A 13857-nucleotide genomic window follows, 5' to 3' on the forward strand; every position below is an offset into this window, starting at 1 on the left:
GCCACCGACCGGCGAAAAAGGGGCGTGGCTGCGAGTTGAGGGTGGAAATAGACGAGCTCCAGCCGGGAGCTCGCCTATTTCTGACTTTACTCGGCAGAAAGAGCCCGACAGCTTGTGATGTCGGGCTCGTTCTGCCGAGAACCCCTGTTCAATGCTGTAGGGGAAGACAGCATTGAATAGGGCCCCGCAGCCATCTCCCCCCCCCCCCGTCGGGAGATGGCTGCGGGAGCACGCCAAACATTGAATACCCCCCTAAGTCGGGTAAGCCATTGGGCGATGATTTCATTCATTTACTCTAAGAGGTTCTTGCTGATATGGCTCTTACTGAAACCACTGATAAATAACATAGCCTTCCTTGGAACGAGCTGGCGCTTCCGAGATGCTGCTACTGGTGGCTCTGCTGTTGTTATTGCGGAAGGCGATGCATCTACCTAATATGGGCTGTCACAGTCATATAGTCTTTAGTCTGCCCTGTTCTACTTGTCCATATGTCCGTAGTTAAGTGGACAGTGGGTACAACCGTATTTTTTAGGACACTGAGGACACTTTTTCTGACGTCTCTGTACATTTTCAGTATCACCTGCCTAGTGAAGTGGAATCTAGATTTGATTTGGTACCGGGACACTCTGGGCGAGATTTAGTGAATGGCGATTTTTTAGCCAAGTGCGAATTGTTTGCAAATCGCCATGTATCGCACTTTTTCCAAATCGCATTTTTCGTCCAAAATCGCATATTTAATGTGTTGCAATTTTGGTGTGAAAAAGTGCGATAATGGGCGATATGGTGGGAATGGAGGTGAATTATAACGCCATAAAATTACGATTTCCGGGTTAGGTCATGTGCGATATAGTGGCCAACCGGAATGCGATTTACACAAATCCGCCTGACCTGGCCATACAACCTCCTAACCTATTGGCCCACCTTAGTCCCTTACAATATGCATCACACCCCCTATATAAAGGGGCCAGGGGCGGATTGGGAATTAAAACCAGCCCGGGAAATATCTTGAAGCAGCCCTAATGGGGGGGGGGGGGGGGGTGGCGGCGTGGGCGTGGCCTATCAATATGGGGGTGTGGTCTATTTCAACGAGCTGCTGGCTATGTCCCCAGCCCCTCAGGCTGCAGAATAGGCATATGCGTACAGCGTTTATTCTGCAGCCTGTGGGGCTGGGGAGATAGAGACAGGGGGTCTCACAACACAGTAGAGTGGCAGGGTGGAAGAGGATGCAGGGAGGGAGGGGGGATGGAGGGTGGCGTAGAATGCTGGGAGGGGAGATGCAGGCTGAGAACGAAGGGAGTGAGGACTTACACAGGGTGGCACAGGACGCAGAGTGTGAGGACAGCATGGTGGCACAGGATGCAGGGTAGGATGGGGGAATGCAGAGTGGCAGGGGATGCAGGGAGGGGAGTCACAAAGTGGTGGAAGATGCAAGGAGGGGAGACAGTGATGCCCATTATACATATGCCACACCGTGATGCCCATTATACATATGCCACACACCGTGATGCCCATTATACATATGCCACACCGTGATGCCCATTATACATACAGTAGGAGCAAGTTTCATCTTTGCTCTTTTGGGCAGGGCTAGCCATGGATAGCCATGGCTAATCTATTGTTCTCAACTGCAATACAATACGTATTGCAGCTGAGAACAATAGAATAGCCATGGCTAGCCATGGCCAAAGGAGCAAAGATGAAACTTGCTCCTACTGTATGCCACACACCGTGATGCCCATTATACATATGCCACACACCGTGATGCCCATTATACATATGTCACACACCGTGATGCCCATTATACATATATCGCACACCATGATGCCCATTATACATATACCGCACACCGTGATGCCATTATACATATGCCACACACCGTGATGCCCATTATACATATGCCTCACACCGTGATGCTCATTATATATATGCCACACACCGTGATGTACATTATACATATGCCACACAATGTGATGCTCCATTATACATATGCCACACACCGTGATGCCCATTATACATATACCACACACCGTGATGCTCATTATACATATGCCACACACCGTGATGCCCATTATACATATGCCACACAACGTGATGCTCCATTATACATATGCCACACACCGTGATGCCCATTATACATATGCCACACACCGTGATGCCCATTATACATATACCGCACACCATGATGCCCATTATACATATACCGCACACCATGATGCCCATTATACATATACCGCACACCGTGATGCCATTATACATATGCCACACACCGTGATGCTCATTATACATATGCCTCACACCGTGATGCCCATTATACATATGCCTCACACCGTGATGCCCATTATACATATGCCTCACACCGTGATGCTCATTATACATATGCCTCACACCGTGATGCCCATTATACATATGCCACACACCGTGATGCTCATTATACATATGCCTCACACCTTGATGCCCATTACAACATATGCCGCACACAGGGCCTTATTTTGGTTCACTCTTTCTGACAAAATCCTTCTTAGATGGACAAAACCATGTGCACTGCAGGGGAGCATATGCAAAATGTGCAGAGAGAGTTAGATTTGGGTGGGGTTTTATTTCAAAGTGAGATCTATATTGCAGTGTAAAAATAAAGCAGTCAGTATTTTCCCTGCACAGAAACAAAATGACTCACCCAAATCTAATTCTCTCTGCACATGTTACATCTGCCCCCCTGCAGTGCACATGGTTTTGTCCATCTAAGAAGTATTTTGTCAGAAAGAGTGAACCAAAATAAGGCCAACAGTGATGCCCTCGGGGCGGCGCGGGGGTTGCTGCCGCTACGGCAGGGGGGGGGGGGTTTGTTGCTGTCGCCACAGCCGGTGAGGGCGGGTCGGCGGGGTTGCGGACACTACTCACCACCGCCTCCGTCGACATCCAGCGGCATTGCCCAAAACAAATATGGTCGCCGCATATGAGCATTTAATATATGCATATATGCGACGGCCATATTTGTTTCGGGCAATGCTGCCATTTGTGACCAGGCTGGGCTGCGGCCGCTTCTAACGAAGGTAAGCGGCCCAGCTAGAGTGAAATCTGGTCCGGCCAATCCGCCTCTGGGTGGGACACAATCAGGGAACAGGACTGCTAACAGACATGGTTATATACCAATGCGCTCGGCGGCACAACCATGAGAGCAGAAAAATAAATGGTACTGGCAGGGGCGCACGGTGATATATATATATATACACACACACACATATATACATATACATATATATATATATATATATATATATATATATACACATACACACACATATATATATATACACATATATATATACACATATATATATACATATATATATATGCATATATATGTATATATATATACATATATATATGTGTATATATATATATGTATATATATATATATATATATACACACATATATATATATATATATATATATATATATATATATGAGGCAGGCTGCATTATTTATTATTATTTGTGGCACTTTACCGCGTCTCCTGTGGCTGCCCTCAGAGTCAGCAGTGTCAGCACTCAGCAGCATATTTGATGCTGCCCATCAAATCCGGCTCCCCAGCCCAGCGCGCAAAACAGGTCGACTCCTTCACGCTGCTGCAGCTGGGGAGCGTCACGGGCGGCTAGGCACTAGGCAGCACTTCATGCAGACCGCGGGAGCAGCTGTGTGCGCTCGCGCATGCGCACCAGCCCTCCCGCGGCCATTTTAAGTTTGGGAGCTTCCGAGGCCGGCCGCGGCCATCTTTAATAAGGGAATGGACGGTGCTGCGCCGCGGACAGCACAGAGACAGCTGTTCGGCCGGCCGCGGCCCTGATAAGGAGGGAGGGCGGCCACTTCGGCTACAAAATGTGCCGGCCCACCGGGAAACGGCCCGGTTTCCCGGTGGGCCAATCCGCCCCTGAAAGGGGCACAGGCGCCCTTTTACCCTTTGAAAGGGAGTTAGGCGTTGGTCATGGAGAGGAGGCGTGAGACAGAGCACAGGAGGCAGATAGACAGGCAGCAGAGGACCAATTACCCCAGCCACTGTGAGAGGTAGGGGAGGGGGAGGCAGCACTGCATCTCACACAGGCAGAGCTGTGAGAGCCAGGACAGGGAGAGGCAGCATGCTGCCAGCAAGAGCTGTTTCAGGGAGAGGCCACATGGTGGAAGCGCAGCAGGTGGACATGGAGGAGGAAGATGCAGGAACAAGTTATGTGTCCTCACAGGAGGAACAGAGTGGCAGGCACACAGAGGAGGAGCTGCAGGAGGAAGTTCATTCTGAGGTGGAGTTGGCTCAGCATGAGGAAGATGATGCCGAGGAGGAGGAGGTAGAGGAAGATGCAGCCCAGGAGGATGAGGAGGAGGGTGACTCAGAGAATGAGGATGAGGTGGATCCAAACCGTACTGCCAGTGGGAGGAAAGTGCGCTTCTCCTATGAAGAGAATATGGCCCTGGTGCGTGCTCTGTTGCCACTCTATGACCGGCTGCTGGGTCCCCACCACCACCGCACAACTGTGGCACGCAAGAAGGTGATGTGGGAGACCATAACCAACTCTGTCAATGCATTGAGCGCACACAAGAGGAGTGTGCGGAACGTTAAAAAGCGTTATAACGACATAAAGCGCCTCCTCAAGTCCAAGCTCGCTTTGGAACGGAAAGAGGCCTGTCGCACGGGAGGCGGACCTAGGCAGCATGTCACATTCAAGGCATATGAGAGGCTGTTACGCAGAATAATACCACCCGAGGTGCTTCCAGGCGTGCACATTGCCGACACAGACAGACCCCCTACTCCACCGCAAACTGGTAAGTGTCAACACATGTACACAATCAAATTTACATTGCAATGTTCACCAGTAATTATGATGGATTCTTTTGTGTGACCAATAGAAGTGTTTTTGTGGAACTACATATCCCAGAAAGGTGCCCTTATGAATGTGTTGTTTGGTAATTAATGCGTTTGTCTGGGGCATGTAGTTCCACAAAACAAATGACTGTGTGTTCACCTTATCACTGTTGACATGTACTGGTTGGTCATGTGATTGAACACCTAGATACTGGGTCGGTTTTTGTGTTTTTTATAAACAATTATACATGTTGAACATGATGCTGTATATGATGGGTCCTCAAACTGCGGCCCTCCAGATGTTGTGAAACTACAAATCCCAGCATGCATTGCCACAGTTTTGCTATAAGGAAGTGTTAAAACTGTGGCAAGGCATGCTGGGATTTGTAGTTTCACAACATTTGGAGGGCCGCAGTTTGAGGACCCCTGCTGTATATGATGAATTAAAATGGCAGCCATACTATACTGCACTGTGCTCATGTGTCATTTATTTTAGAAATGGTGGAAGGCTAATATTACCATAATTTAACAATGCTCAAGGTAACTTAGCCTACCATACTTAATATTCACATTTTTAACAATAGCCTGAAAAAATGTTGCACTTTAAGTGGGAATGTCCATATTGCTAAATCTGCCCTTTTTATTTCATAGCTCCAGGTCCAGACTCCCAGGCTGCTGCTGCGGTTCATCCATCCATCCATCTCATTGTGATCTTGGTGATTTTGACCCTGCAGGTGAGATGTGATATTGTTATGTAAAGGATTTGATAATATCACACATGGCTGCAACCTACACCCTGCACTGTTCAACTACACAGCCATGGATGGGAGTCTAAACTACTTTGCACATCCTGATTACTAATAATACTTTGTGAAGCATGTGTTCTACCTGACACATGCACTTTACAGTTATGATTGTCATGTGTTTGGGCAGCACTTGACATTGCAATGGCTGATTACAGTGTTTGAAATGATTTACTTAAAAATACAGTACATTGGAATGTGTCTTTTTTCATTTAAAAAATACAAAACTAAGCATTGTCTCAAAACAACAACCATAGACCCTTCATGGTGGAATTACTAATCCACCACATAGATGCACTATGCATCTTGCAGACCACACCATTATAACACAGTTTCCCTGACGCACCAACCACAATGCAGCATAACATACTTACCTTTGTCATCTTCTTTGTAGGAACATCACAACCGATGCCAGAGCCAACAGATCCCGACAGATGCTGGATGATAGGAGTGAAATATTACTGGAACCAGTCACCACATTGGAGCCTGCACAACAAAGACCAGAGCCAATCAATGTTCAGCCGTACACTCAGTCACATGGCCCCACAAGCCACCAATAGTCCAACCAATGCCGAAGAATTGGCCAGATCCATTCACACATTTAAAGAGAAGCAAATATTTTTTATGGAGTCTCAGAGCCTCCAAATTGAGCAGATGAAGGGGTATGTGCAAAGCATTGGGCAGCAAATTAGAAAATTTTATCAAAGCCTGCGTACGCAAATTCGTATTGCATCCACAATAGACACACGCTTAGGAGAGATTGGGCAGGCCATTAGGGGCCAAAGTACAAATTTTGTCAAACTTAATGAAAACATGCTGGCACAGACCCAAGCTATCAATGGGCAAACAACTGCGTTGATGTCCCTACAAAGTCAGTTAAGCCTAAGTGCAAGCAATTTGTTAGGTCAACAACCAACCACATCTACTCAAAGTAGCAGTGTGTCCTCCACACCCATGAGTGGGTCACCCACTACCCCCCCCCCCCCCCCCTGGCGTAGTGTACGTACTAGGGGTGGGTCTGGGTCTATTGGAAAGGGTGGCATTTCCCGGTCTCAGGCCAAAAATGTATAAGGCTACAAATTGTGCATTGTTCTGTTAATTGACATGCATCCGGTGTCCTGATGACATTGTCATATTGCACTATTTTGTTCTATTTGCAAATCTTTTTTCAGTAAAAGTAAAATATTTTTGCTACCTACAACCTTGGTGTCATTCTCTTTAATAATGAAGCCATACTTTGGTTTGTGTTTGCATCATGCAATATTACCTTCAAAGGTTGTGTTTGCCTTACACAGAGAATAATGTGATTTAATTTAGTCCTATTACAGACGTTTCAAAGGGTCCACCATTTACCATTGCAGCGTGTAAGTACCATGTAATTTAAACAACACATGACAATCCCCTCATCACAGGGCTCCATGGTAACTCCACCTCTTGCACCTGCGTTGTGTACCTTTAGCAATGTTTTATACACATCACCCATGTTAGGATTACTTACATTGAAAGGTCCTAGGTACCAACATGTATCAAGGCAAGGAGCAAGCAGGTATGGCAGACCTTGCAGGGGGTGTGCATTACTCCCCAAATGGCTCTGTGTAATGTTAAAAATAACAGTGAGTTGTTTTGTAAGGTACACCATGTGAGGGTGATATGGGTTATTCTTTAATGACAATGCTTGCAAGCTAAATTACCTGTAAAATGCTGCCGTATCATCTCTGAACAAACCACATTCCCCCTTTGCGTACTCCTAACTAGCACATGTTGTGTAGCTGGTACTCTTTACCTAGAACGGCGCCCACGATGTCCATCGCGGTCATCGGGGGTAAAAAATCGCTGGCATTTTCCCATAGGGATCAATGTTAAAAGTGTGATTGGACGCGATTTTAGTGTTAAATGCCTCAATGCCCGCGATTTTTCCATAGGAAACAATGTTAAATGGGCCACAGAGCCCTAATAGTCCCCCTGAAGTCTTAAATGGCCCCCACAATTTTTAACGCCACCCCACGATCAACGTGAACCCGAAGCGTGGCGAGCGCAGCGAGCCCGCGAGGGGCGGCGGTACGCGTCCTCCGACCTTTTCATACCCCCACTATCCACTTCGGCGTGGAGTTGAGAATAGAATTGTGTGGCGAGCGCAGCGAGCCACCAAGCCCGAAGCGTGGCGAGCGGACGCGGATACCTGTGAAGCCCGCGAAGGGACGCGTTTACCTGTGAAGGTATCCGTGTCCCCTCGCGGGGCTCGCTGCGCTCGCCACGCTTCGGGCTCGGTGGCTCGCTGCGCTCGCCACACTATTCTATTCTCAACTCCACGCCGACGTGGATAGTAGGGGTATGAAACGGTCGGAGGACGCGTACCGCCGCCCCTCGCGGGCTCGCTTCGCTCGCCACGCTTCGGGTTGACGTTGATCGTGGGGTGGCGTTAACAATTTTGGGGGCCATTTCTGACTTTAGGGTGACTATTTGGGCTCTGTGGCCCATTTAACATTGTTTCCTATGGAAAAATCGCGGCCATTGAGCCATTGAACACTAAAATCGCATCCAATCACACTTTTAACATTGATCCCTATGGGAAATCGCGGCCATCGCGGGCATCGCATCGCACCCGTTTTTTAGTGCATGCGATGGTCGCGATGGACGCCGTTCTAGGTAAAGAGTACCGTGTAGCTTTAGCTTCCTGCATGCCTGCTGCATTGCCAACATCAACATAATTTGGTTGACCCAGAGCAATGTTATGTAGCATGCAGCAAGCCTGGACGATCAGTACTACTTTGGTAGGGTGGTAAAGCAGTGTACGTGCTGATCTGTCCAAACACCTGAATCTGCTTTTCAGCACCCCAAAGGTGCGTTCCACTACATTGCGGGTGGCAATGTGTGCAGCATTGTAGCGGTGCTGTGCAGGGCTTTGCAGGTTCCGCAGAGGTGTCATGAGCCACGGTAGACACCCATATCCTGAGTCACCTACAATGAAATCCTAATGTGTTCTGTTGGTCACATATCTTGTGGGTATTTAGCAAATGACAATAATAAAACACTGATAACTGACTTACCTATTAGCCAGCCCTCCGGCATGGTGTGGTTGTGGAAGCGGTCCCAGAGAGCTGAGTGACGCAGGATATAGGCATCATGGCAGTTCCCGAGGTAGCCTGCAACCACACTGAGAATTCTGAGGTTGGCATCGCATACCACCTGAACATTGAGGGAGTGGCGGCCCCGACGATTAACATACACATGCTCCCTCACTTGCGGAGCCCGTATCCCAATGTGGGTGCAGTCTATGGCTCCCAGTACATTTGGGAATGCTGAGAGCCGATAGAATGCCACCTTCAGGTCCTGCCACTCTGACTCACAACGTGGGAATGTGCTATATGTCTGCCACAGCTTCTTTAAAGCATTTAACACCTGAGAGAAATGTTTTGAGAAAGTGGCTTGTGACACCCCCAACGACCATGAGCTCACAGACTGGGATGAACCTGTGGCCAAGAAGTAGAGGGCACACATTAATTTCTGCAGGCCAGTCACTGCATAGTTGGCACCCCCAAAAGGGTCTAAATCATCTCTCACCTGCTCATATAACTTCAACAGGTTATTGTGGTTCAGCCTAAACATCTCCACCACCTGTTGATCTGAGAGGGAGTCCAGGTGCACCCTAGCACAGTACCTATGAGAAGCCCTAAGTGGTCGGGGTACCTGTATCTGGTGGGCAACATAATCCCTCCTCCTGCGTAGCTCCTCCAAACATCCCAGCTCACACACTAGCAGCTTAGGAAGTTAGTCACCCATGAGCATAGCCATTCTGGGACATCTAAGCTGCACATTTTTGACTACACAAGATCAGGTATGATAGTGTTGAAGGCAGAGCTGAAGTCCACAAATAGGACCCTTGCATAGCCTCTCGGAGAGTCCAAGGGCTGCATGAGAAAGCATGAGACCGATCTATTAGCTCTGTAGGTGAACTGCATAGGGTCGAGGAGGGGGCCTGCTATGGCTTTCAGGTGGGACAGTACCAAGCACTCCAGCGTCTTCCTCACCACCATGTTAGTGCAACAGGTCTGTAATTGTTAAGATCGACAGAGGGGCAAGGTTTCTTTGGCACAGGGATAATAAGAAAGGTCTTAAAACAGGATGGGACTATGCCAGTAGTGAGCGATCTATTGAAGATTGTTGTGAAAATTGGTGCTTTTTGGGAGCTTTTTTTTTTTGACGGATGGAGCTATGCTGTCAGGCCCTGACGCTTTTCCTTGATTTCAGGCCCTTGAATAGCCTAGTGACCTCCGATTCGTCCACCCATAGGGGAACAAACAAATAAAAGACATCACCATCAGAATCCTCCTCACCAACTTCCTCCTCAGTGCCAGCTAAACCCATATACACCTCATCCTGGTGTACTTCAACAGTCACATATTTCAATATCATCAGGACGGGGACCATGCGTACTACGTCCAGCACTTGAAGAGGGCATGCAAATGGTGGAAGGAGCCACCCATACAGTGATAGAAAGGTCCTGTATCACAACCACCCACACCCTTGGACTCTCCTTGGGGATTTGTGATACCATGTCTTTAGAAGGAAGAGTTGTTTTCTGTGTTTTTGATGGCAGCTTAATGCTCTTAAAATTTCTATTGGGGGAAGGAGGAGACCCACACTCCGAGCCTGGGTGGGAACTCCCTAACAGGTTCGGAGCATGAGTTCAGAGTGGGGATGTGTGCCTTCAGCTGTTCTCAAATGTGCCCCTAGATCTAGAGATGCCCAAACCAGTTTACAGCCATCACCAGTTCAACTGTTATTTACTGGCCTCTTGTTTTCATGTAAAGGGCCAATGTATTGTATTTTTGTTAAATGTGGGGGCAAGTGTAATTGTTTTTTTATATGGGGGCCGATAGGTTTTTTTTTTTTTTCCTGTGGGTCCAATGTGTTTTCCCTGGGGGGATCTCATGCTGTGCCTTGGCAACTTTTAAATCTTTTTTATGGTGCTGCAAGGTAAAAAGGTTGAAAATCACTGGTGTATGGGTTTAAAATTTTGGACACAAATATCGTCAGAGTGATTTTGTAGTCATGTTTCCAAATTACTCGCTTGTAATGGGAATGATATAAAGTTCTGACATATACGCAGGGCTATTTTTGTGCAGGCTCCAGCAGGAACTGAGGCCCTTATTCTAGTATTCCTCAGATGGACAAAACCGTGTGCACTGCAGGTGAGGCAGGTGTAAAACCCCACCCAAATCTAATTATCTCTGCACAAGTAACACCTGCCTCACCTGCAGTGCACATGGTTTTGTCCATCTGAGGAATATTTTGTCAGAAACAGTGAACTAGAATAAGGGCCACAGTTCCTGCTGGAGCCTGCTCAAAAATAGCCCTGCATATACGCACGCATAATATATTACTTCGCATGAAAGCAAAAAATGTGTAACGTGGGCCTGCATTCAGTAGATGTAGCTCAATAATTGGTTAATGAAAAACCCTTGTATGGTGCATGGGAGAGTAGTGTGTGCAGGTGCTTGTCATACTGAGCTACTGAGCATGGTGATTGCTGGTGCAAACGTTGGTCCGCTTAGTTACAGCCAGACAAGACCTGAAAGTCACATAGATTTGCTAAGGTGGTCAACTCCCCTTGTATACGCCCCGGTTTACACCCATTTTCTCCACAGTGCGAGGCCACGCCCAGATAAAGACCCACATACACGCCTTGATTTTGGGCCTCGCTCACAAGCGTACTTCTGTTCGCAATGCTGCGAGCTTGGGCGCCCCAACAAAGTGGCACATGTGCAGTACAGCATTTGCACACGTGCACCATGCTAAATTCCATGCAAATTTGCATGCGAGCGCATTAACCAGAATAACCCTCCTATGGAGAGTGATAAACCTACAACCATCATCTCCTAACTGTCATTTTGTCAACCTGTGGCATGACAATTAGGAGCTGATCTGCTTTTTTTCGCTTCTCGCTTCTCGGCCTTTTGGCTAAGATCAAGTGTAGTATCTGTTCTTATCAGTGGGTATGGACTGGCCTCTGGCAGAGAATAGAGAAAGGTGGGACTGAGTAGCTGCTCTGATGGGCGGAGGGTGTGGGACCCCTCTGTTTTTTCCCGGGAGTAGTGAAAAGTCTCACTAAGTATCTTCACCTCTGCCTTTGGTAGGAGGTGTTGTTTCCGTAAATCCACTGGTAAGAGGGGGGGAGAAACACTGGGCCTAGTAGATTGACTCTCTTGACGGGGTTCGTAGCCCCCGAAGGATGAGTCAGCGAAAGGCTCAGTCTAGTATCCATTCCCAGGGAGCGGAGAAAAGCTGAGACCGAGTAGATTGGTCCAGGTTGGCTAACCACCAGCCTGGGCACAGCGAAAAGCTCAGCCTAGTATCTTAACCCTGGGAGCGGAGAAACACTGGGACTGAGTAGATTGCTCTTCCGAGGGGGGTGCAGCCCCTAAGGGAGTCTTTCGAAAGGCTCAGTGGAGTACCCATTCCCATGCCAGGGGCTGGAAAGTGCCTGCTGCTGAGACGGAGAAACACTTGGTTGGACGCTGACTGGCTGGCTGCTTGGAGTCCGAGGCTGCACTGTGCCCCCGGGGAAACTCGGGGGTGCCGAACATGCACGGGTGATCCCAAAATCACCATGCACTAGTAAGCACTAGCACTGCGCACTTCCCCTCTAGGTTAGCGCTTCACGTCCTTACCTCGTCCTTTTGGATGGGGTAGGACAATTTTTCACACCCCCCACCCTGGCCTTCTGGCTAGGGTCTTCTTTATTATTTATTTCTTTTCCTTCTCACGTTCGTCACTTCACGTTTTCTGTTTTTTTGTAGTTTGTCACGTTTTTTTGGGTTGTGTGGTCGTCCCTTACGGGCCTTCCATTTCCCCAATGTGCCGAAGCTCTCGCCTTTTGGGGAGAGCTTCGTGCCCCCCCGAGGACGACCCCGAGCCGCAAGGCGGAGGGAAGTCCACGGGGTGCGGAGGACCCACCGTCCTAACCCTTTCGGGGGTTGAGGAATGAGGGTCTCTCTAAGCTTCGGCGAAGAGGACCCACCGTTCCCTATTTTCCCCTCGTCGGCCTTATGGCTGAGAGGGGTTAGGGGAAAAACGGGGCCCGTCTCCTTCGGGAGATAAGCCCACTCGATCGCACGGCCGCTTTTGCACGTGTTTAGGCACAGCACTGGTGGTAGGGAGCACACCTCGGGCTCCTGAGTTTCTTCAAACTCTGCTTTTTTTCACTTTTCAGGCTTAGTACTGCTGGCTCCCAATTATCAAGGGACCCCAAGCATGCATGCTGAAATGGTTAGAAAAGCATCTGTGATGACTAGCCACACCTCCTCTGGATGGTGGCCACACTCACAAGAATGGCCCCCTATCACTGCATTCTCCCTGTGGGCCCATACTCTAATCCAACGCCGATGTATAATGGCAGCTGCCTGCAATCAGATTGTAAAAGATTACTTCCATGTGCCGGAGAAGATCCGACCAAAGATTAACCTTTTGTTGTGTCCATACCCATAGAGGTCTGTATATTGGTGGGATATCCAGAAGTTCCAGAAGATAAGAGTTGTTTGTGAAGCAGAGTGACGCAATGAATTGAGGGGGTGCTTTACCCCTCCTCACCACCATCCCCAACCCTCCTACTACTCATGCCTTACCCCTCCTTGCCTCCTACTTCTCATTCCTTACCCTTCTCACCACCACCACCACCACCACCCTCCCTCCTACTACTCATTCCTCACCCCCTTCTCTCCACCATCCCCATCGCTCCTACTACTCATGCCTTACCCCTCCTCACCACCATCCCCAACCCTCCTACTACTCATGCCTTACCCCTCCTTGCCTCCTACTTCTCATTCCTTACCCTTCTCACCACCACCACCCTCCCTCCTACTACTCATTCCTCACCCCCTTCTCTCCACCATCCCCATCCCTCCCTGCCTTACCCCTCCTCACCACCATCCCCAACCCTCCTACTACTCATGCCTTACCCATCCTCACCACCATCCCCAACCCTCCTACTACTCATGCCTTACCCCTCCTCACCACCATTCCCATCTGTCCTACTACTCATGCCTTTCCCCTCCTCACCACCATTCCCAACTCTCCTACTACTCATGCCTTACCCCTCCTCACCACCATCCCCAACACTCCTACAACTCATGCCTTACCCCTCCTTGCCTCCTACTTCTCATTCCTTACCCTTCTCACCACCACCACCCTCCCTCCTACTA

At 48.7% G+C, this 13857-nt stretch overlaps 1 pseudogene; it reads left to right on the forward strand.

Annotated features, from left to right (window-relative positions):
- The first annotated feature begins 11597 nt into the window (after window positions 1–11597).
- On the forward strand, window positions 11598–11733 carry LOC146044446 (U2 spliceosomal RNA; annotated as a pseudogene).
- Window positions 11734–13857: the final 2124 nt, after the last annotated feature.

This window comes from Crinia signifera, chromosome 19, assembly GCF_055691185.1.
Source record: "Crinia signifera chromosome 19, ASM5569118v1, whole genome shotgun sequence".
Taxonomy (NCBI): Eukaryota; Metazoa; Chordata; class Amphibia; order Anura; family Myobatrachidae; genus Crinia; species Crinia signifera.